The following is a 24072-nucleotide window of genomic DNA, read 5'->3' as shown; positions in this document are numbered from 1 at the left end:
CAATTATATGATTTCACCCATATGTGAAAATTCAAAACAAAACAGATGAACAGAGGGGAAGGGAAGGGAAAACAAAATAAAAACAGAAAGAAGAGAACCATACGAGACAACTCTATTAAAAAAAAACAAACAAACAAACAGGATTGCTGTGGGGGAGATGGGCGGGGTGATGGGGTAATTGGGTGATGGAAATTAAGGAGGGAATTTGATGTAATGAGCACTGGGTGTTGTATGCCACTGATGAATCACTAAACTCTACCCTGAACCTAATAATACACTATATGTTAACTAATTTGAATTTAAATTAAAAAAAACAACTTCACTCAGCTCAATTTATCTCTAATCTTTTATGTACCAAAACAAAACATCTGAATTCAAAGAGCACAAGTATTGCTATTTACTTTTGATAAATGGAACCAATTTCATTTTCCAAGCTCAAATTAATTATCTTGAAATAGACCAGGCTAATGTCTGATCTGCTCATCTACGCATCTACATCAACCGGACATTTGCTAGAGATGGAGAATCTTATTTGCCACCAAGGCATGTGTTAGAATCTGCATTTTGGAAAGACCTCCAGAGTGATTTATTTTTACCTTAAAGTTTGAGAAGCCCTGTTCTAGGCTGGGTTACCATTGAAATTCACAGCCCCTCAAATTGTGAAATGCTAAAACCTAGTTGGACTACAAATATGTTTATCCTTTGTTTTTAACAAATGTTACTTTTGTTATTAGTAGTAAGGGTTTTGGGGATTATTTTGTGATTAGATCTGGCAGTATCTTTTATTACCTGATACTGTAGTGGGAATCTAGGGAGCAAATGATCTAAGAACTGTGGGACCTACTCCATAAAGAGGCAGGATCACGTAACTCCATCCATGAACTTTATAGCTCGTTGGCCCCGCAGCTGCTATCCACACAGAAGTACTTTTAAAGGTGGGAATAGGGTCGTTCAGTGTCTGGATTGAATGCTGGGGCAAGTGGAAACTACAACTGCCTGGCACATCAGAGCCTGTGGACACTCTAATTATGGCCAATGTGAGATAAGGAGGTACCTCTAGATAGATGTGGCCCGAAGTAGTGATGCCCAGGAAGGGGATATGAAAAGGGCAGGAGGACTTAGAAAATTCATAAGAACAATTGTCACTTCCTGGGTTTATGCCTCCTTTATAAGGGCTAATGTGGCAACAGTGAGGGTCCATAGGTTTTGTGAGATCCTTGTGCTAAGCCATTACTATTTTGAAGTACTTATTTCTACTCAAAGTTCATTATGAAGGTCAATGGAGAGTTGCAACTAGCCAATACCTTAGTTTTATATTTATCAATGGAGAATGCTGTGGTATTTGCAGCAGCTTTCCTGGGACATAAATGTCTTTATTTTCCTATTTAAAGATCAGTACTCCCTTCTCTGTCATTATAAGTGGACAGGAGGTTGGGCTAATAATACTTAAAACATAGGTTAGGAAATTAGAATTGTTGACTGCTTCTGAATATAAAGTAGCAGCACTGGTCTAAGGCACAATACAGTACTGATGAAATCAGAAGTAATAGCGAAGAATGTGTCTAACTTTGCAAAGTGTAGTATCTGTTTAATCTATCTATGAAACAATTAGTTGTGTCCACGTGGCTATGGACATTGCTGTCTGTTGCTTACTACACCCCCTTTTTTTCTGATTTCCTTAATATTACATAAACTCTAGCTTTATTTAGGTTGACAATGTGCGCAGCTAAAAATAAAATAAATAAATAAAAATGTATTTCTCAGCCTCCTTTACAATTATGGTGAAAACTAACAAACAAGCAAGCAAATCCCACACATTTGGCCAAAGGATATGGAGGACAGTTACTAGGAGGACCTGCCATGGATTTTATAAAGGGAATCACTCATCTGTCATATGCCTTCCATCTTCCTCCCTATTCTCTCCCTTTCTAACTACAATTCAGGCATAGCTCTAACTGAAGAAATGTGAGCAGAAGGGGGGCACACATCCTTCTATGTCCATAGCCAAAAGTGACAGCACCATGAGGATAGATGATCTTGTGTCTCTTGGTCACCTCTTGAATGAGAACCATCTTCCAAAAACCTATATTGGATTTGTAATGAATGGCACATACACTCGTACCATGTTTTGGTCATGATCTATTTTTTGATTGTTTGCTACAGCGGCCGGCAAACCTTCAGGAAATGCTCTAAGAATGGAGCAAAAGAAAGAGAAGCATTGATCCCTCACTCTTTTTCTGTTTTGTGAAACTCACAAGCAAATGGAATTTCTATATCTATTAAGTCTACATAGTCACAGTAAACAGTCAAATAAAATTTGATCCTATGACTGATTTGATCCTATGAAGATATATATATATATCCTGGTCTTCATTGACTGAAGCAACTATATCTCCATATATGAAATGATTTATCATTGCAAATTTATTAGAAATTCCAGTTGTTTGCACATGTTTGTTTGAAAAAGGACTTAGTGCACATCTATCTGACATAAGTCTCTATTTTTTTATCCTTTTTCCAATTTATCTTCATTCATAAATATGAAGGATTGGAAATCAAGGCAGTAACAAATTTAAAGTGTATGAATTTTTCCATGCATCTAGCAATATTGTTTTTAAATAAATATAGATAATTCTAAGTCAAAAGGAGTAAGAGAGTGTATCTCTGCATGCACGTGAAAGTCCTGTCTCAAAAAAAAAAAAAAAAAAAGTCCTGTCTCAGTGTACTATTATATCTGCAATCTCTGTCTGCCCCAAGTAAAACCTGATTTACTTAAACAACCAAGAAGTGCAATGTCTGGGTAGCTATTTTTTTTTTTTTTTTTTAGATATGGAGGTGATGACTTTGAAACAACCCAAAATGCAAATATTTCTTAGCCTCTTCTCCCTCCATAACCTTTCCTTATATACAGGAGTGAGTTATTAGAGTGTTAAAAATGCTGCCGATGGATATCTCAATAAAATTAAAACTAACATAAAAGTAGACCAAGTGGTAAAAGGAATATTGACTTTCCCTTTATTGCGCATTTAACAATATGAAAGATAGTAAAATATAATTTTATGTTAGATAATAATACAAATGTGTTCTACAACACCATATATTTATGGCAAGCTTTCCAGTCCTCTGCTTAATTTCTGAATATGAGAACCAATAATGCATTTTCTTCGTTAGTTGTGTATTTCCTAGTGAAAGTGACATTTATTCATCATTGAAGTATTAGCAATTTCCTTTTGCCAAATTATTACTTGTAACCAAGCATACATACATAATACATTGTGATCACTAAATGAGAAGCTGAGATGAAATCAGGTTCCAGAAATTGTCATATATGTTAATAAAGGCTGTGTTTAGATGTACAGATAAAGGACATGCTGATGAGATTATCCACAGCCCCAAAGACGGTAATCATTTATTATGATTTTATTTAACCTTTTATAGATTTAGATTTTAGTAGATAATTCATTTTATATGTGATTTTCTTTTAGATATTACTCTGAGGTATTTTCTTTAGGGTTTAGGGGAAAAGCATATTTTCCCACAATTTCTTGATTGTTTAGTTTTGCTCCAGTTAGACTGCACTATATATACACATACACATATAAAAACATTATTATTTTGGTGAACACAATTTTGGCATATAATATGGAAAAATATTCTCAGTTAAATATCAGTTAGCTCTTCCTAGAAATTATTGATCTTTGTTTTAACCTTGTCAAAGCAATTTGAGCTGAGGATGAGGAAACAGGCTTATAAAACAAAGATTTTGATGGCACCATAAACTCTGTGGAGCACATATTCTTAAATTAGAAATGTGTTTTAAGAATGATTGCCCTAGGTTCGTAGTAAATACGATTAGTGATATCGTTATAAAGGGGGAAAAAACACATCTCGTTCATTTTATATGTGTGTAATTTGGTTCTATTACTCACACTGTTTGCTATTCATCTTGTGTCATACTCCAAATAGCTTTAGTTTTAAGCAATTGAAAATAATAGTATTTTACATATTATTTTCCTGCTTGTCAATTTTGTTTTAATAATAGGCTATATTTCTCAGGAGTGAGGGTCGGTTTTAAGTAAAATATACACATAAATATTTATCTATCTATAGCTAACTCAATGACATTAGTATGAGACGATGCTTTAGAAAGAGCTCATTACCCAGGGACTTGTCAGTAGCCTCTAAAATTGCTGTCAAGCAGAAGGTTTTACAATACTTCATATAAATGCCTGGAATTTCTTTAAATGGTAGTTGAGGAAGCCTAGCTATATTACATTTAAATCATGTGGTGCCTGCCTTCTCTCCATTAAACAAAAATCAATTTTCAAGAAATACCTTAAAACTAATGTGCCAAATGCAATTATTGATTTATATTTTATTAAAGCTACAGCTAATGTGAAAGATCATTTCGCTTGACTCTGAAATCAAATTTAGAAGCCACATAAATTTTTTAAAAAGTTTCAGAGTTACAGAAGTCCCCTATTATATATTAATATTTTCTAACGACCTCCAGTGGATTCTCGAAACTGCAGATAGAACTGAATTCTATATATACTTTGTCTTTTCCTCTACATACATACCTATGATAGAAGTTATAAATTAGACACAGTAAAAGATTAACAATAATAGTTAATAATAAAGTAGAACAAATTTAACCATATACTGTAATAAAATTATATAAGCATGGTCTCCCTCTCTCTTTCTCTCAAAAGATCTTATTGTACTCTCTTCAACCTTCTTCTTGTGAAAGTGTGAGATGATAAAATGCCTGTATGATGAGATGAAGTGAAGTGAATGGCATAGGCTTTGTGATGTAGCATTAGGCTACTATTGACTTTCTGATCATAATCAGTAAGAGGATCATCTCTTCCAGACCACACTTAACCATGGGTAGCTAAAACTGGGGAAAGCAAAACCCCGGGCGAGGGTTGGGGGGGTGGTTTCTACTGTATTAATCTGTATCTCTGTGCAAAAGAAATTTGCTAACTAGACTACAGAGTATACATAATTTTTTTTTTTGTCTTTTATATTAGAGTGTTTTTGTTTTTTTTTTTTTTTTAAGTACTGTTTTCCAAAGTACTTGGGTCAGGTCTTTTACCCCACCTCTCTCAGTGAGCTTGAATTCTACGTATGCAACTATGTTTGTTTGAATGTGTGCATGCATCATCTATCTATCATCTATCTTTGTATCTATCTCTCTATCCTCTATTATCTAATCTATCTACCTACCTACCTACCAATTTATCCATCCATCTATCAACATCTATCATTTTTTACATCATGCAAGTGGGGTCACTTACTACAGTTTTCATTTGATCCTATTGAGATTGTATTTGTAGGCTCAAGCAGGTGTGTGTGTATTCATGAAGGATATTAGTCTATAGTGTATCTGTGTTTGCTTTTGGGATTAGTTGTATTCTGGCATTAGAGAAGCATGTAGGAAGTCCTACCTCTTTGTTTATTTTCTGGAACAGATTGTGAAGTATTAGTATTATTTCTTTCTTAACAGTTTATTAAGACTAAAAGTGAAACTTTCTGGCTCTGAAATTTTCTCTTTTGGAAGGATTTTAACAAAAAAAATCAATGTGTTTAATAAAAGTAGAACTATTAAATTATCTAATTCATCTTGATTGGATTTTGGTAGTTTGAGGTTTTCAAGAAATTGGCCTATTTTGTATACATTGTCAAATTAATTGGCATAGGGATTTTTGTATAAATAATTTATGATTAGTAATGATGTCACTTCTTTCACTCTTCATATTGACAATTTCTTATTTTGTATTTTTCTTTTTTCTTTCTTGGTCAGCATGACTAGAGGCTTACCAATTATATTGGTATTTTCAAAGAGCTGTCTTTTGGGGTTTTTTGTTGTTCTTCTTTTATATATTTCTACTCTAAATGTTCATTATTATTTTCTTAGTCAACTGGCTTTGTATTTAACTTGCTCTCCTTTTCCTAATTTCTTATGGAAGACTTTTAAATTTCTTGATTTCGCCACCCAGGGATCCCCTAGACCTTGCTTTTCTAATGCAAGTCTTTAATGACATAAATTTCCCTCTAAGCACTCCTTTAGTTATATCTACACATTTTGATTTATTTTGTTTGCAGTTTCACTCATTTGAAAATATTTTGAATTTTTCTTACACTTTGTCCTTAACCCATGGATTATGCTGATGTGAATTTTCTTCCCAATTACTTGGAAACTTTCCAGAAATCTTTTTTATTCTACTCATTTCTCCCACCCATTGTGTCGGGTAACCACCAGTCTGTTCTCTGTATCTTCAAGCTTTCTGTTTGTTTATTTATTTTTGTTTGTTTTGTTTTTCAGATTTTGCACATAAGTGAGATCATACAGTATTTATTTTTCCCTGTCTCTCAGCATTATGCTCTTGAGATTCATCCATGTTGTTATAAATGGCAAGATTTCTTTTTTTTTTTTTTTTATGGCTGAATCACATATATACACAGCAGTTTCTTTATCCACTCATCCATTAATGGACACTTAGGTCATTTCTATATCTTACGTATTGTAAATAATACTGAACTGAACATGAGGATACATTTATCTTTTTGAGTTAGTGTTTTCCAAGTATCTTTGTTTTTAATGTCCATGATAACTCCTTTAGGATTCAAGAGTAAACTTTGTACAATTTTTATTCTTGCAGATTTAAGAAGAATATGTATTCTGCTGTTACATGAGATATTTTATAAATATCAATTTGACCAAGTTGTCTGATAGTCTATCCAATTATTCTGTCAGTTTTTGAAAGGAGTATTGATGTTTCCAAATTCAGTTTCGGATCTTTCTATTTTTGTTTTTCAGATGTGCTTATTTTCTCCTAGCGTACTTTGAAATTCTGATGTTAGGCAAATAAACTTTTGGGATTGTTATAACTTCCTACAGAATTGGCCCAATATCATTATTTAATTTCCCTTTTCATTACCTCCTGGGTGTTAGTATTTGTATTTCTCCATTCTTTTACTTTAAATCTATCTATGTTTATATTTAAATGAGGTAATTACAATCAGTATGAGGTTGAGTCTCAATTTTTTTTTTTTAAGATTTTATTTATTTGAGAGAGAAGGCACATGAGAGAGAATGTGGGAGGGGGCAGAGGGAGACGGAGAAGCAGACTATGTCTTGAGGAGGGAGCTCATTTCCATCTCAGGGCCCTGAGATCATGACCTGAGCCTAAATCAAGAGTCAGAGGCTTAACTGACTGAGCCATCCAAGTGCCCCATGAGAATATATTTAGAGCAAACATAGTGCATACTATTTTTGCTTTTCTTTAGGGTTTAAAAAGCAATGATCTCAATGAATTAACTCTTCTTTGTTGTTATTCTTACATCAAATAATTTGTGAAAGTAGTTTTCCTTAAAGAGACTGATAGAATCAAAGTATCAAAGAAAAGTGTATGTTTAGATAAAATTTGAAGTCTAGGAATTATACATTTGAGAAAGGAATCTTTAAAGTGCAGAAATCAGTAGAACATACTTGTGATATATATTCAAGTTTTCAATGTATTACAAATTATCCTGCATTAATTAGATGACCACGGTCTAACAAGAACAAAAATCAAGTCAGATAAATGTGTCAAGAACTTTCAACTGCTTTTTTTTTGGGGGGGGGATGAGGGGATTTGATTTTGTGTCTGGTTTGGTTTTCCTTCCTTTCCACGAACTACCTCCCACCTTAACTTGCTGCCAGTACCTGGTGTTACATAAGATTTCTGAGGACATTGATTCCTGTGATCTGTGGTGCACAGATACTTGAAATATCCTCTTTTAGGGAAGACATTTTAGGGGGCTCACCAAGTCAAAATTACTTTCATAATTATGCCAAGACTTGTTTTGCCTTTTCTACTATGATGACATTTTCACTGATGATGAAAAAGCAATGAAGAGTAAAAGTACTGGCATTTTAACATGAGACAAGACAGGCCCAACCTTGTACTGATAATTATTGTATTTTTAACCTCTTCACATTGAAAAAAAAATTTTTTTAATGCCCATAGCAACATCATTGAATCACTTACTTTTAATACATATCTTTTCAATTCTTTTTGTGAAGCAATAAGTATGCATAAAGCACCATTTCCATTTGCTTTTTATTTCTAGCTATGAAAACCTTAAGTCCAATGTATTCTGCATGACTGGAACATATTAGGAGCTTAATTAATATTCCTATAATTAATATTATCAATAATATTAAAGTGCTGTGCATATATAAGGCACAGAATAGTTCTAAAAGTATACTGTCAGAAAGCTGTTCTCATCTATTTTGGAAACATGTTTCCTGTTCTCACTTCTGAATTCCATCAGTAGTAGTTGTTTGCAAGCAGAGAACACCTGGTGAGTGTAAACTTGGCATTTAGTTTTCTGGGAACCCAGTAGAGAAAGAGAGAATAAAGCTTGAATCCTGGCAATTGAACAATGGGAGAGCAGAGAGACTTCCTCCTGGTACGAAAGGACGCACACTGGCTCATTGCTGGCTTGATGAAACAGAGACTACTACTTCTTAAGGCCAGAAGTTATATCTGAGCAGCAAGCATAAATAGTGTTTCAATATCCAAAAAGAAAATTGTACTAAACTTAAGATGACCTAAGATGCACCCAGGGGAAATTAATCAAAACATTAAAAAAGTTGTCACTAGTGAAATAAGCTTTGGAAGAGACAGGTAACAAACTAAAAAACAGAAGGAGGAAAAAGAAAGAAGAGAAGAAAGATTTTTTAAAAAGAGGAGGGGGGATGCCTGAGTGGCTCAACGGTTGACCTTCTGTCTTTGGCTCAGGGCATGATCCTGGGGTCCTGGCATCCAGTCCCACATTGAGCTCCCTGTGAGGAGCCTGTTTCTCCCTCTGCCTATGTCTCTGCCTCTCTGTGTGTGTCTCTCATGAATAAATAAATATTCTTTTGAAAAAAGAGGAGGAAAGAATACAAAAATATTGATTTAAAAGGGCACATGTACCCTGATGTTTATAGCAGCATTATTAACAATAGCCAAATTATGAAAAGAGCCCAAATGTCCATGACTGATGAATGGTAAATAAGATAAATTAGATAAATAAGATAAATTGTATATATATAAATTATATATCATATATTATAATTATATATATAATTAACAATTATATATATATATAATTACTCAGGTCTAGAAATGAATGAATCTTAAATCTGCCATTTGCAATGACATGGGTGGAGATGAGAGTATCATGATAAATGAAGTAAGTCAGAGAAAGACAAATGCCATTTGATTTCACTTATATGTGGAATTTAAGAAACAAAACAGATACATGGAGGAGAAAGAGAGAGGCAAACCATGAGACAGACTCTTAACTATAGAGCACAAACAGGAGGGTGGGGGGATGGACTAAATGAGTGATGGACATTAAGGGGGGCACCTGTTGTGATGAACACTGGGTGTTGCATGTGAGTAAAGAATCACTAAGTTGTACTCCAGAAACTAGTAATTACACTATATTAGTGCTAACTGGAATGTAAATAAAAACTGGAAAGAAAAGGAAGTGACATATACTTAAATCTGAAAAAAAAAGAAGGAAAAGGAATATATAGCATACTTGAGTGTAAAAAAAAAAGAGAGAAAGAGAGAAGGAGGGGAAGGAATATGGGGGAAGAATTGAGCACTTCCAGTTCGACATTAGAACAAATATTTGTGGAATAGAAACATGCCTTTAACATGTAAGATATCCATATATAATTGTCCCAGATGTTAACATTAAGCTCTATATTAGCATCCTGAAAGATCAAGTGGAATAAATACTACAAAATACAAAGAGATGAGAATAACAAAGGAAAGGACAGAAAAATTGAAGAACAATGAAGAAACCTAAAATTCAAATAATGAACATTCAGGAGTATAGAAAGATCTGGTGGGAAACAGAGGACTTCACAAAAATAGTACAAGCAATTTTATTGAACTTAAAGAGATTTTGAGTCAGAAGATTTGAAAGGCTAATTCAGTTTCACTTTAGCACCATTAAGCAGAAACACTGGTATAAATGTCGAATTCTAATAGGGAAGGGAAAACCCGGAAAAGCTGCTAGACAGGTAAAACAGAAGTTAACACCAAAAACAAACAAAAAAAGAATCCGTTTGCCTTGATACCTCTCACACGACAACACACATCAGAAGACAATGGAATAAAATTGGGGGAAAAAAAGTCTGCCATCAGTAAATTTTCTACTGAGATGAGGTATTATTCACAAGTGGGTAAAATAGTATTTACTGATTTGCAATATTTTCGAACCTATACCTACACTGTATTCCATATGAAGGATAATATCGGCTGTGATGGATTCTGTAGAATATGAATTTTATAATTATTCATTTATAATTTTTTTAAGATTGTATTTATTTATTCATGAGAGACACACACAGAGAGAGAGGCAGAGACACAGGCAGAGGGACAAGCAGGCTCCATGCAAGGAGCCCAACCTGGGACTCTATCCCACGTCTCCAGGATCATGACCTGGGCCAAAGGTGGCACTAAACCGCTGAGCCACCTGGGCTGCCCTATTTATAATTTTTTAGAATATGAATTTTAAGTAATACACCTACAAATATTTCAGTCTTAAATTTCTATTTTAAACTTCTGTTTTCTAATTGTTGAGTAGAAGCTAGACCTGAGGAGAAGGAATGTTGGGAGGCACAATCCCAAGTCCTTGATAGAGACATGATAAATGAGCTATAAATTAAAATCCCTATGGGGATCCCGGGGTGACTCAGTGGTTTAGCACCTGCCTTCCACCCAGGGCATGATCCTGGAGACCCATAGGGCCCATCAGGTGGTGAACCCCACCTGAGATGTAGACAAAATAGCGGGCTGCTACAGACAGGTAGGAAGATGCTTATTGCAAGGGAGGAAGGTGGGAAAAGGTGAAATAAAATAGAGCCCAGTGGGGGAGGGACCCCACGAGGAGCCCAGCCAAGGGGGTGGGAGCCTCGGGACAGGAGAGCCCCCACCCAGAGACCTGGGGACTTTCAAAATCCGCCACAGACAGTGAGGATCCTCCTGACACCAGGCACCCCCGAGCTGTGCAGGTCGGCACCCCCCGCCCCGGGAGCATCCAGGCCCCTGTGGACTGGAGCTGCAGTGGTTACTGAGGGAGCTGACTCTAGGGCTGGAGAGCTGACCGCTTCTGCCAGTGTGGTTGTTCCTCCTGGAGTCACCCTGAGCCTGGGAGGGTCAGGGCCAACAGGGAACAGGTGCTTCACAGGATAAACAGCTCCCACTGAGCCGGGCACCTGGCAGGGGGCGGGCCACCTCCCCCAGGTGCACACACCTGAGAATCAGCACAGTAGGCCCCTCCCCGAGAAGACCAGCTGGAAGGACATGGGAAGAGCAAGTTCTTGACTGAGCAGTGCTGGAAAGTTCCAGGGGAAGTCAGAGGGATTTACAGTGTATAGAACCAGAAGGTACTCCACCTATTTTTTTTTTTCTTTTTCCAGGACTACTCGTTTTTATATCCTACTATAAATTTTCCAATATTTTTTTTCTCTTTTCCCACCGTAACTACAATATTTTATCACCTTTTCATTTTAAGTTTCTTCCTTTTTGACTTTCATATTTCTACAATTCTATGTCTTAGATATATTTTTCTATTTCTAGATTCCCTTCAACATACTTAATTTTGGGAGATATACAAAATATGTTTCTGTTGTTGTTGTTGTCTTTTGTTTTCTCTGCCTCATTTTGTTCTACACTGGCAGAAGTTAGTACCTTTTAAAATATGACCAGCATGCACCCAGAACCAAGTGGTATGCCATGCTGGTTCATTCCATGAGATTATATTCTCTCTTCATTCCCATTATGCCCCCCCTTTTTTTTATCTCATTTGTGTTTTGGTGGTCAATCCTGGGGCTCTCTGCAAGTATTTCTGGTTTATATAAACTTGGGACTGAGCATCTTCTAACATACAGAACTTAATATACTCAGAACCAAGGATAATCCTCTAGAACCTCTCAGGTAGACTACATTCTCCCTCCACTACAATTTTGTCACCACACCATCTTCCAGTCCAGTCCTGCCCTTTTTTCCTTCTCCTTTTATTCCTCTTTACTTTTGCTTTTTTTTTTTTTTTTTTACCTTTTTCTTTCTTTTTTCTTTCTTTTTTTTTTTTTTTCTTCTTTTTTGGCATTCTTGGTCTTTTATTTTTTACTACTTTGTTTTAAAATTTGTTTTTCACTTTAGTGGTCTTTTTGTTTTATTTCGTTCTGATCTTTGTTTTCAATTTCTGGTCTCTGACCTCTTCAGAGTCACCTAAGGTGAAATTTACTTAGGTCGTGGTTGATATTCTTGAATCAGCCCACTCATACAGCTACTCTGCACTGAGCAGAGAACTCATCATAAAAGAAAGAATCAGAAACAGAACTCCCTGCCACAGTCTCTCAGAATTTGGAATATAATTCGATGTCAGAAAACCAATTCAGAAAAACAATTATAAAGCTACTGGTGGCTCTGGAAAAAAAAGCATAAGGGGTTCAAGAGACTTCATGACTGCAGAATTTAGATCCAATCAGGCCAAAATTAAAAATCAGTTAAATGAAATGCAATCTAAACTGATTGAGCAATCCTAATATGAGCAAACCTGATATGAGCAATCCTCGTATCAGGTCCTAACCATGAGGGTTAATGAGGTGGAAGGAAGGGTGAGGACATAGAAGACAAGTTGATGGCAAGGAAGGAAGTTGAGGAAAAAAGAGAAAAACAATTAAAAGACCATGAGGAAAGGTTAGGGGAAATAAAGGATAGCCTCAGAAGGAAAAAAATCTACATATAATTAGGGTTCCAGAAGGTACCGAGAGGGCCAGAGAGCCAGAAAGCATATTTGAACAAATCATAGCTGAGAACTTCCCTAATTTGGGGAAGGAAATAGGCATTCAGATCCAGGATGTAGAGAAGTCCTCCCCTAAAATCAATAAAAACCATTCAACACCTGGACATTTAATAGTGAAACTTGCAAATTCCAAAGATAAAGAGAAAATCCTTAAAGCAGAAAGAGACAAGAGATCCCTATCTTATATGGGGAGAAATATTATATTAACAGCAGACCTCTCCACAGAGACCTGGCAGGCCAGAAAGGGCTGGCAGGATATATTCAGGGTCCTAAATGAGAAGAACCTGCAGCCGAGAATACTTTATCCAGCAAGGTGCTCATTCAGAATAGAAGAAGAGATAAAGAATTTCCAAGATAGGCAGAAACTGAAAGAATGTGTGACCACCAAACCAGCTCTGCAAGAAATATTAAGGGGGACTCTGTAAAAGAAAGAGGAAGCCGAAGAAATAATCCATAAAAATGGGGACTGCATGGGTCTTACGATGGCACTAAATTAATAACTTTCAATAATTATTCTGAACGTGAATGGGCTAAATAATCCCATCAAAAGATGCAGGATTTTGGACTGGATAAAATGCAAGACCCATCTTGTTGCTGTCTACAAAAGACTCATTTTAGACCTAAGGACACCTCCAGCCTGAAAATGAAGGGGTGGAGAATCATTTACCTTTCAAATGGTCCTCAAAAGAGAGCTAGGGTGGCAATCCTCATATCAGATACATTAAAGTTTATCCCAAACACTGTAGTAAGAGATGAAGAGGGACACTATATCATACTTAAAGGGTCTACCCAAAAAAATACCTAACAATCATCAATATTTACGCCCCTAATGTGGGAGTTGCCAAGTCTATCAATCAATTAATAACCAAAATAAAGGCTAATAATACACTAATAAAGTAAAGGAGTAGGAGACTTCAACATGACACTTTGTGCAAATGACAGATATTCTAAGGACAATATCATCAAAGAAACAAGAGCTTTAAATGATACACTGGACCAGATGGATTTCACAGATATATACAGAAATTTGCCTCTGAACACAACTGAATACACCTTCTTCTCAAGTGCACATGGAACTTTCTCCAGAATAGACTACATACTGGGTCACAAATCAGGTCTCAATTGATACCAAAAGATTGTCTCCTGCATATTTTCAGACCACAATGCTTTGAAACTAGAACTCAATCACAAAAAAAAAAAAAACAAAAAAAAAAAAACAAAAAAAAAAAAAAAAAACACTCAATCACAAGAAGAAATTTGGAAAAAACTCAAACACTTCATTTTCATTAGTTTCCGTGAATCTACCAAACGTTTAATGATGAAACAATACCTATTCTACTAAAGCTGTTCCAAAAGATAGAAAGGGATGGAATACTTCCAAAATCGTTTCATGAGGCCAGTATCACCTTAATTCCAAAACCAAAGACCTCACCCGAAGGGAGAATTATGGACCAATATCCCTGATGAACTCAGATGCAAAAATCCTCAAAAGTTACTCACCATTAGGATCCAAGAGTACATTAAGAAGATTATTCACCATGACCAAGTGGGCTTTATCCCTGGGATGCAAGGCTGGTTCAACACTTGTAAACCAATCAATGTGATAGATCATATCAGCAAGAGAAAAAACAAGAACCATATGAACCTCTCAATAGATTCAGAGAAAGCATTTGACAAAATACCCCATCCATTCCTGATCAAAACTCTTTAGAATGAAGGGATAGAGGGAACATTCCTCAGAATCTTAAAAGCCATCTATGAAAAGCCCACGGCAAATATCATTCTCTTTTTTTTTTTTTTTTCAAATATCATTCTCAATGGAGAAACACTGAAAGCCTTTCCCCTCAGATCAGGAACACAACAGGGATGTCCGCTCTCCCCACTGCTATTCAACACAGTACTAGAAGCCCTAGCCTCAGCAATCAGGCAACAAAAACAAATAAAGCATTCAAATTGGCAAAAAAGAAGTCAAACTCTCCGTCTTTGCAGATGACATGATACTGCTCATAGAAAACCCAAAAGACTCCATCCCAAGATTGCTAGAAGTCTTACAGCAATTTGGCAATGTGGCAGGATATAAAATCAATGCCCAGAAATCAGTGGCATTTCTATACATACGCTAACAATGAGACTGAAGAAAGAGAAATTAAGGAGTCAATCCCATTTACAATTGCACCAAAAACATAAGATACCTAGGAATAAACCTAACCAAAGAGATAAAGGATCTATACCCTAAAACTACAGAACACCTCTGAAATCACAAAAATTGAGGAAAACACAAATAGATGGAAAAACATTCCATGTTCATGGATTGGAAGAATGGATATTGTGAAAATGTCAATGCTACCCAGGGCCATTTACACATTCAGTGCAATCCCTATCAAAATACCATGGACTGTCTTCAGAGAGTTGGAACAAATAATCTTAAGATTTGTGTGCAATCAGAAAAGACCCTGAATGGCTAGGGGAATGTTGAAAAGGAAAACTAATGCTGGGGGCATCACAATGCCAGATTTCAAGCTGTACGACAAAGCTGTGATCATCAAGGCAGTGTGGTCCTGGCACAAAAACAGACACATAGATCAATGTAACAGAATATAGAACCCAGAAATGGGCCCTCAACTTTATGGTCAACTAATATTCGACAAAGCAGGATATTCTATATCCAATGGAAAAAGGACAATCTCTTTAATAAATTTTCCTGGGAAAATTGGACAGCCACATGCAGAAGAATGAAACTGGACCATTTTCTTACACCATACACAAAGATAAACTCAAAGTGGATGAAAGATCTAAATGTGAGACAAGAATTTATCAAAATCCTAGAGGAGAACACAGGCAATACCCTTTTTGAACTTGACCACAGCAACTTCTTGCAAGATACTTCTATGAAGGCAAAGGGAACAAAAGCAAAAATGAATTATTGGGACTTCATCAAGATAAAAAGCTTCTGCACAGCAAAAGAAACAGTCAACAAAACTAAAGACAACCTACAGAATGGGAGAAGATATTTGCAAATGATGTATCAGATAAATAACTAGTATCCAAGATCTATAAAGAACTTATTAAACTCAACAGCAAAGAAACAAACAATTCAATCATGAAATGGGCAAAAGACATGAACAGAAATTTCACAGAGGAAGACATAGACATGGCTAACAAGCACATGAGAAAATGCTCTGCATCACTTGCCATCAGGGAAATACAAATCAAAACCGCAATGAGACCCCACCTCACAACAGTGAGAATGGGGAAAATTAACAATTCAGGAAGCAACAAAATGTTGGAGAGGATATAAACTGGTGCAGCCACTGTTACACTGTTGGTGGGAATGTGAACTGGTGCAGCCACTCTGGAAAAATGTGTGGAGGTTCCTCAAAGAGTTAAAGATAGAGCTGCCCTATGACCCAGCAATTGCCCTGCTGGGGATTTACCTCAAAGATACAGATGCAGTGAAACGCTGGGACACCTGCACCCCGATGTTTATAGCAGCAATGGCCACAATAGCCAAACTGTGGCAGGAGCCTTGATGTCCTTCAACAGATGAATGGATAAAGAAGATGTGGTCTATGTATACAATGGAATATTATTACTCAGCCATCAGAAAAGACGAATACCCACCATTTGCTTCAACATGGAGGGAACTGGAGGGTATTATGCTGAGTGAAGTAAGTCAATCAGAGAAGGACAAATATTATGTGGTCTCACTCATATGGGGAATATTAAAAATACTGAATGGGATTATAGGGGACAGGAGAGATAATGAGTGGGAAATATCAGAGAGGGAGACAAACCATGAGATACTCCTAACTCTGCGAAAGGAACAAGGGGTAATGGAAGGGGAGGTGGGTGGGGGGATGGGTTGAGTGGGTGATGGGCAGTGAGGGGGGCACTTGACCGGATGAGCACTCAGTGTTACAATATAATATTGGCAAATTGAACCCCAATAAAATATTTTTTTGCTAATTTTAAATACAGTTTTATTTAAGACATTGCATTTTCCACTTAACAATACAGTGCTTATAAAGTGCAATGTTTATTTCCTTTCCCTGTGCACATATTCCATATTCAAGTATATGCACAGTATATTTACTATAGCAGCTTGACTTTAAAACTGCCATGGAATTTGCTACAAATTTGGGTCCTTCAAATGTATGGAACAATGACATCCGGTTGGCTTAATCAACCTCTTCAATGGTAGGCCCAGAGGAGGCACCACCAGAGGGAGGAGCTCCACCACTAGGAAAGCCTCCAGGCATTCCTCCTGGCATGCCTCCTGCACTCTGGTATAGCTTCGTAATAATGGGGTTGCAGACTTTCTCCAGCTCTTTCTGTGATGTTCAAATTCTTCCTTCTCTGCAGTCTGGTTCTTATTGAGCCAGTTGATGGTTTCATTGCACTTGTGAAGAATCTTCTGTTTGTCTTTGTCATTGATTTTGCCCTGAAGTTTTTCATCTTCAACAGTTGTTTTCATGTTGAATGCGTAAGACTCAAGTGAATTCTTGGAAGACACCTTGTCTCTCTGCTTCTCATCTTCCACTTTGTACTTCTCAGCTTCCTGGACCATGCGCTCAATGTCTTCCTTGCTCAAGCGGCCCTTGTCATTAGTGTTGGTAATCTTGTTCTCTTTTCCTGTGCTCTTATCCACAGCAGACACATTGAGGATACCATTAGCATCAATATCAAAAGTGACTTCAATCTGAGGAACCCCACAAGGAGCAGGAGGTATGCCGGTGAGTTCAAACTTGCCAAGTAGGTTGTTATCCTTGGTCATAACACGCTCACCTTCATAGACCTGAATAAGCACACCAGGCTGGTTGTCAGAGTAGGTAGTAAAGGTTTGTGTCTGTTTGGCAGGAATGGTAGTATTGCGCTTGATAAGCACAGTCATGACTCCTCCAGCAGTTTCAATACCAAGAGAAAGTGGGGTGACATCCAATAGCAGAAAATCTTGAACATTTTCAGATTTGTCACCAGAAAGAATGGTTGCCTGGACAGCTGCACCATAAGCAACTGCCTCATCAGGGTTGATGCTCTTATTCAGTTCCTTTCCATTGAAGAAATCTTGCAGAAGTTTCTGAATCTTGGGGATATGGGTAGAACCACCCACCAGGACAATATCATGGATCTGAGACTTGTCCAGCTTGGCATCCCTAAGAGCTTTCTCTACAGGGTCCAGGGTGCCATGAAACAGATCAGTATTTAATTCTTCAAACTGGGCATGAGTAATAGAGATATACAAGTCAATTCCTTCATACAGAGAATCAGTCTCAATACTGGCCCGGGTGCTGGAAGAAAGTGTACGCTTAGCCCATTCACATGCAGTACAGAGATGGCGGACTGCCCTCTTGTATTTGCTGATATTCTTCTTGTGCTTGCTCTTGAATTCTGCAATAAAATGGTTGACCATTTGGTTGTCAAAATCTTCTCCATCTAAGTGGGTGTCTCCAGCTGTGGACTTGACCTCAAAGATCCCATCCTCAATAGTAAGGATTAACACATCAAAAGTGCCACCTTCTAAATCAAAGATCAACACATTCCTTTCAGCTCCAGCCTTCTTGTCTAAGCCATAAGCAATAGCACCAGCAGTTGGCTCATTGAAGATTCGAAGTACATTAAGACCAGCAATAGTTCCAGAATCTTTGGTAGCCTGACACTGAGAGTCATTGAAGTATGCAGGTACTGTGACAACTGCATTGGTAACAGTCTTCCCAAGGTAGGCCTCTGCAATTTCCTTCATCTTTGTCAGGACCATAGAGGACACCTCCTCTGGATAGAAACTTTTTGTCTCCCCCTTGTATTCTACTTGGACCTTAGGCCTGCCAGCATCATTCACCACCATGAAGGCCCAATGCTTCATATCAGATTGGACGACAGCATCATCAAATCTACCTCCAGTCAGCCACTTGGCATCGAAAACAGAGTTGGTGGGTTCATTGCAACTTGATTCTTCGCAGCATCACTGATCAATCGTTCGGGGTTCGGTTTCCCTGATCATCGGCAATTATTTCCACTTTCTCGTGCTGGAAGACACCCATGAGGAGTAGATGGAGCCAATATTGATCCCAACTGCAGGTCCCTTAGACATAGTTGCTTCTGTGTGGGCTGGGCTTGGCTTGCGGAGACAATAGATGTCTGCAGATCTGGCGCCCTATTCAATGAGCCCAATAAAAATATAAAAAAATAATAATAATAATAAAGAGGACCTGAAAAACAGGCATTAGTTAGAGAGAAGTGAAGTCCTTGAGCGCATGGAAAGGGATAGGATCCATTGTGAAAGATATGGGCTTAGAAAGGAACATGGACATAACAATAATTTTTTTTCCTCCTTTAACAAAGAAAAAAATAAATAAACTGTTTTGTGCTTGCTACTTTCTTTCTGGCTGTCTTTATTCTAGTGTGGATCCTACCTAAATCTTTGTATGGGTAATCCAATGACCCAGACATCCATTCACACAAAGCAGTTATCTACCACTGGTAGTATAATAAGCCCCCCTCCCTTTTTAATTTCTATTCCCATTTAGGAAAGTTTCCTGATAGTGGAAACCAACATTGTCATCCACCCAAGTAAATTTCACAGAATTTTAAGAATTTACCGTTGTTAGAGAGACAATTAATATTTGGAAATGTATAGAAAGCTAACTATATAAATTTCAGTTAAATTTTTTTAGAAGGTAGAGATTTCTGAATGCTCAACCGCAAGTGACATGACTCATTTAGTTGTTTAAGTGTGGATGCATGGAGGTTGAAACACACAAGAGAAGAGAATTCAAAACATTTCCAGTGAAAGTGCAAATTACTAATGGAAAGGCAACTATTCTTTAGTTAATGATTTTATACAATCTGGGAGGTAAGGAAACAATCTAACAAGATTTTTGCTCATTTATAGCGTCGTATTATGTATGAAGATATGTTGCATTATAGCCATTTAGATTCAATTAAATTCTGTCTTTTTCATATTTGAATTAATACTTATCAGTTATTTCTTTAATAATAACAATTTGTTATTTCTGAATTACTATGTGTTTACATATCTATATCAACATATATCTATTTATAGTATTTAGCTATCATAATAGCCAATGCAGATCATAAAAATTATATTTGTAGCAAGAAGATTAACCAAACATGGTAATTGTTTCACTTTGTTTTTTTTTTTTTGTAATTTTGTATTTTTAATAGAAATAATAAATTTCCAGTTTGTGAATTATAAGAAGTGATTATTGACAGAATCTTATACCATAAATTTTCTTGTTCAATAATTATTTTACATGCATTTTGTATTGTAAAATGAATAGGCATAGTAAGAGTCATCAAAAATGCAATTTTTTGTATTTCTAGGAAAATATGAAAACACTGGCTATTTTAAGGAAATTTCATATTCATATAAGTTTTGGAAATATGACACGTTCAATTTAGCATACAAATGCATAGGTTCTGAGAATAAAAAATAATAATAAATTTATCATGCTAACAAGCTTCTTAGACTTGATTTTAAACTATGATGGCTGAGCAGTATGTAGCAATTTTAGCTCCTTAATAATGTATAGAATATGCTTGATTTAGTAATAAGAAGACCTTGGGAGAAACGTTTTAAAATATAATCCTTAATTTCTGAGCAAACTTTAATTTTACAAACATAATCGTTTTAGGCCTCACAGTACCATAAAACCAAACATACACAGTCATATGACCTGCTTCTGCTTCACCTTTTGCCATATATATTTAATTTAGGAAACATTTATATTTATATGCTATATAAAATATAAATACATATTTATTTAGATAAAACAATATTGTCAACAAATCAGTGAGAAGGATGACTACAACATTCAATGGATTACCATGGGCAATATTGACTAAAGCCCAAGCTGAAAACATCATAGTAGCCTCTTTATCGATCAATTTATCTATTTTCCACCTATTATCTATTTGTATTTTATTGAGTGGGGGGTTCCGAACAACATTTTCTTTGTTTATTTTAAGTAAAACACATTCCTTAATATATTTCAGTCTCTCAATAACTTACTTATTTTACATTCTACACAAATTTTCAAGGTGGAAAACAGCCTTATTTTATTTCTTGCAATGGAATGGAGGATTTAAAATAAGACATTAAAAAGAGAATTTAATGTACTATGCGTATCCCCACATGAACATGGCTGGTAATAGACAGCATTGGGATCAGTGAGTTTACATACTGTCTCAGTCTCTCTTAGTTTGATTTTCTCAAAACAAGTATAGATATCATCCCAAAATCCAGGCACGCTTGACTATGTATTTGGGGCTGACAGGTGATTTATGAATAACTTACTGTATCACTAATAATTTTTGCTAAGACCTACCAAAAAAAATGTAGTGCTCACTTAAGCAGAGGAAGTTTATATTCTAACAATCCTGAGCATTTTAAAGATAGACCAGTGATATATCAATTTTAATTCTTAAAATTTCCAGAACCAAACACTCAATTAAGGTATTCAAATTTCAAAACTCTAAATGTTTGTATTCTGAAGGTGATTTTCATATTTAAACCATGAAGCTAAATACATGCATACTTATTTTAATTAGAATAAAGCATTCTGATATATATGTGTATGTGTGAGTGTGGGTGTATTTTTAAAACTCACTATCACAATTAAGCCAGTGTGATATGAAAGAGTACAGTTCAGGTTAATCTGAGCAAAACAGAACTTTTAGAATATATATTGATTTTCTACCTTCCAAAATACTTCCATAAATCATGATCATTGTATGCCATTCCTGTGTGCCCTTGATGCTGCAAACTATAATCTAATCTTTTACTTCAAGCTTCTAGAAAAGAACATTTTTCTTAGCATTTCTTCCTACTTATGCATTTTAGTTACTTTCTCTGTCTGCTTTTTTCTTTTATTTACCTACAATATTGCTAGCTATACACATGATGCTGACATCTCAAGGTCAACAAAATGAACTAATGAATAATAATACTTTTGTTCTCAGTGGGATTCTTGCCCAAGAGTTTAGTAAACGAAGAAAAAATAAACTCTCAGGCACAGCGGTGTTTGCAAGCTTCTAAATGTGATTTCTGAAATGTTTGAGGCCAAAAATCCTTATGACTACACTTTAAATTTATGGCTTAAACTTTATACAGACCATCTTCACCTAGTATTTTCTATTTTCTGTATCCACAAGAACATTCTATATGATCTGACATTTGCATTCAGGATAAAACAAATTGATAAATGTTTTGTAATTTTCATTTCATATGAAATCAAAAGTAATATTATCCTGATAATATTCAAGGAATGATTAGTCCTGTCTCATTTATATTTATTACTCTTTTCTATTTTGATAATTTTTCCCATATTCTGATTATTCATTACCTCCACTTGCACAATTGATTGGCTATAATGAATGCTGTGAGCTCTACTCAACTGAAACAGCTCTTCCTTGTGGGATTCACATTGGAAAATAATAAAAGTGTGACAGGTAAATATATTGGATAGGAGAGTGCAAGAAAATGGATTGGAACAGGACAATTGAAATGAAGAAAAAGAAAAATTATGAAAGACTTTATTAGAAAAGATAAATGTACAAAAATAGCACAGGTTAGCAAGAAAGAGATTCAATGAATCAATTGTACCTTTATACAGTGTTTCTTAATACCGTCTGCTCTTAAAACAAGTTCTAAAGAATCTCCAAAAGCAAAGTCTTTAATGGAATGCACCTTCACTGAAGGGTAGCAACTTGACACACTTCTTTCAGGAGAGTTTGAATTTTATAATGGAAATATCATGACATTAACCAAAGGTGTTCACTAACTGATCTGAATTAAATAGATACAAACCAAAGGCAAGATACCCTTAGGAATTTGAACATAGAATAATAATGGCCTAATTTATTCAGAGTATAAAGTGCAGCTTAAGTTCAGTAAAGCAATTATAATTTCTATCTTGCAGAAATGTTTTATTTTAATCACTACACTCAGGTTATTTTTCTCTGATAATAATTGATCGCCTTTCATACACAATATCTATCATCTATCATCTATCTATCTATCTATCTATCTATCTATCTATCTATCTATCATCTATCTATCTATTATTCACAGTCATGAATATGAAAGGCATTGTCACTTGAGGTAAAAAGAAAATAAAAGTAAATCTAGATTGCTATTTACTGCAAAGATTCTAAATCAACAAACTAACCTGCTTAAGCTCATTTTAAAATGAAACATATGGAAATATAGAAAAAATTTTAAAAGATGATAATAAACCTAGGAGAAGGTTAAGATTTAGAGTGGAATGCAAAAGTACCAAAAAGGAAGACTAGCTATCTCTGGATGCTTTGAAACCTTGAGATAATTTTTAGTAGGTCTAAAAATTCCTAAATAATTTTATGTTCCCTAGAATTTGTAAAAACAATGGTCATAATTGTATAACTACTTTAATTATTTCCTAAAAATTATAAAACAAGTAATTTCTGTATATAATACAATTTCTAAGAATAGTAATATGACTCTAAAAATGTGCTTTTTAACTAATATACAATGCATTGCTATTTGTGAGTGTCAGGAGTGTTTTATTTATTCTTTTTTTTCTTCTCTAGTGAAATTATGTTTGCTTTCACTGGATTCTTGCAAATAAGAAATGATTTAAAGTCAACAACTATTCTTAAATGCTTACAGTCAGAAAGAACCATATTATACAGATTAAATAAAAATTTTTGAATGTTCAATAACAATTTGTTAAAATGGATTTTCAATAAAGTGGATTTTGAAGGTTATCAGCTTTAATAAAAACTTGATTTTATTTTCTTCACTAATTCAAGTAAACTACTCATTATAAATACAATTTAAAGTTAGAAATGGGAATAATTTTGATGATGGTGTTCATGTTAGTATTGACTCCTTAGTCCATTTTGAAGAATCATTTGTTTAGCTTACTATGTTACATCATCAATTTAACTCTAGTTGGTCAAAGATAAACAAAGCTGGACATTACTTAAAAAATGAAAGCAGATTTATGCGATGCCTGGGTGGCTCAGTGGTTGAGCATCTGTCTTTAGCTCAGGACATATCCCGGGGTCCAGGATCGAGTCTCTTATCAGGCTCCTAGCATGGGGCCTGCTTCTCCCTCTGCCTGTGTCTCTACCTCTCTCTGTGTCTCTCATGAATAAATAAATATTTTTAAAAAAGAATGAAAGCAGATTTTATTCTACAAATACTGGTAG

General features: G+C 35.5%; 1 long non-coding RNA gene and 1 pseudogene across 4 annotated transcripts in view; one reads left to right on the top strand and one right to left on the bottom strand.

Annotated features, from left to right (window-relative positions):
- The window catches only part of LOC112642798 (uncharacterized), a 212695-nt gene that overhangs the window by 53653 nt on the left and 134970 nt on the right, over positions 1-24072 (top strand). The gene's annotated exons all lie outside the window — the stretch shown is intronic.
- On the bottom strand, positions 17030-18949 carry LOC112642797 (heat shock cognate 71 kDa protein-like; annotated as a pseudogene).

The sequence above is a fragment of the Canis lupus genome, chromosome 19 (assembly GCF_003254725.2).
Source record: "Canis lupus dingo isolate Sandy chromosome 19, ASM325472v2, whole genome shotgun sequence".
NCBI classification, from domain to species: domain Eukaryota; kingdom Metazoa; phylum Chordata; class Mammalia; order Carnivora; family Canidae; genus Canis; species Canis lupus.
This window is presented reverse-complemented; position numbering and strand designations above follow the sequence as displayed.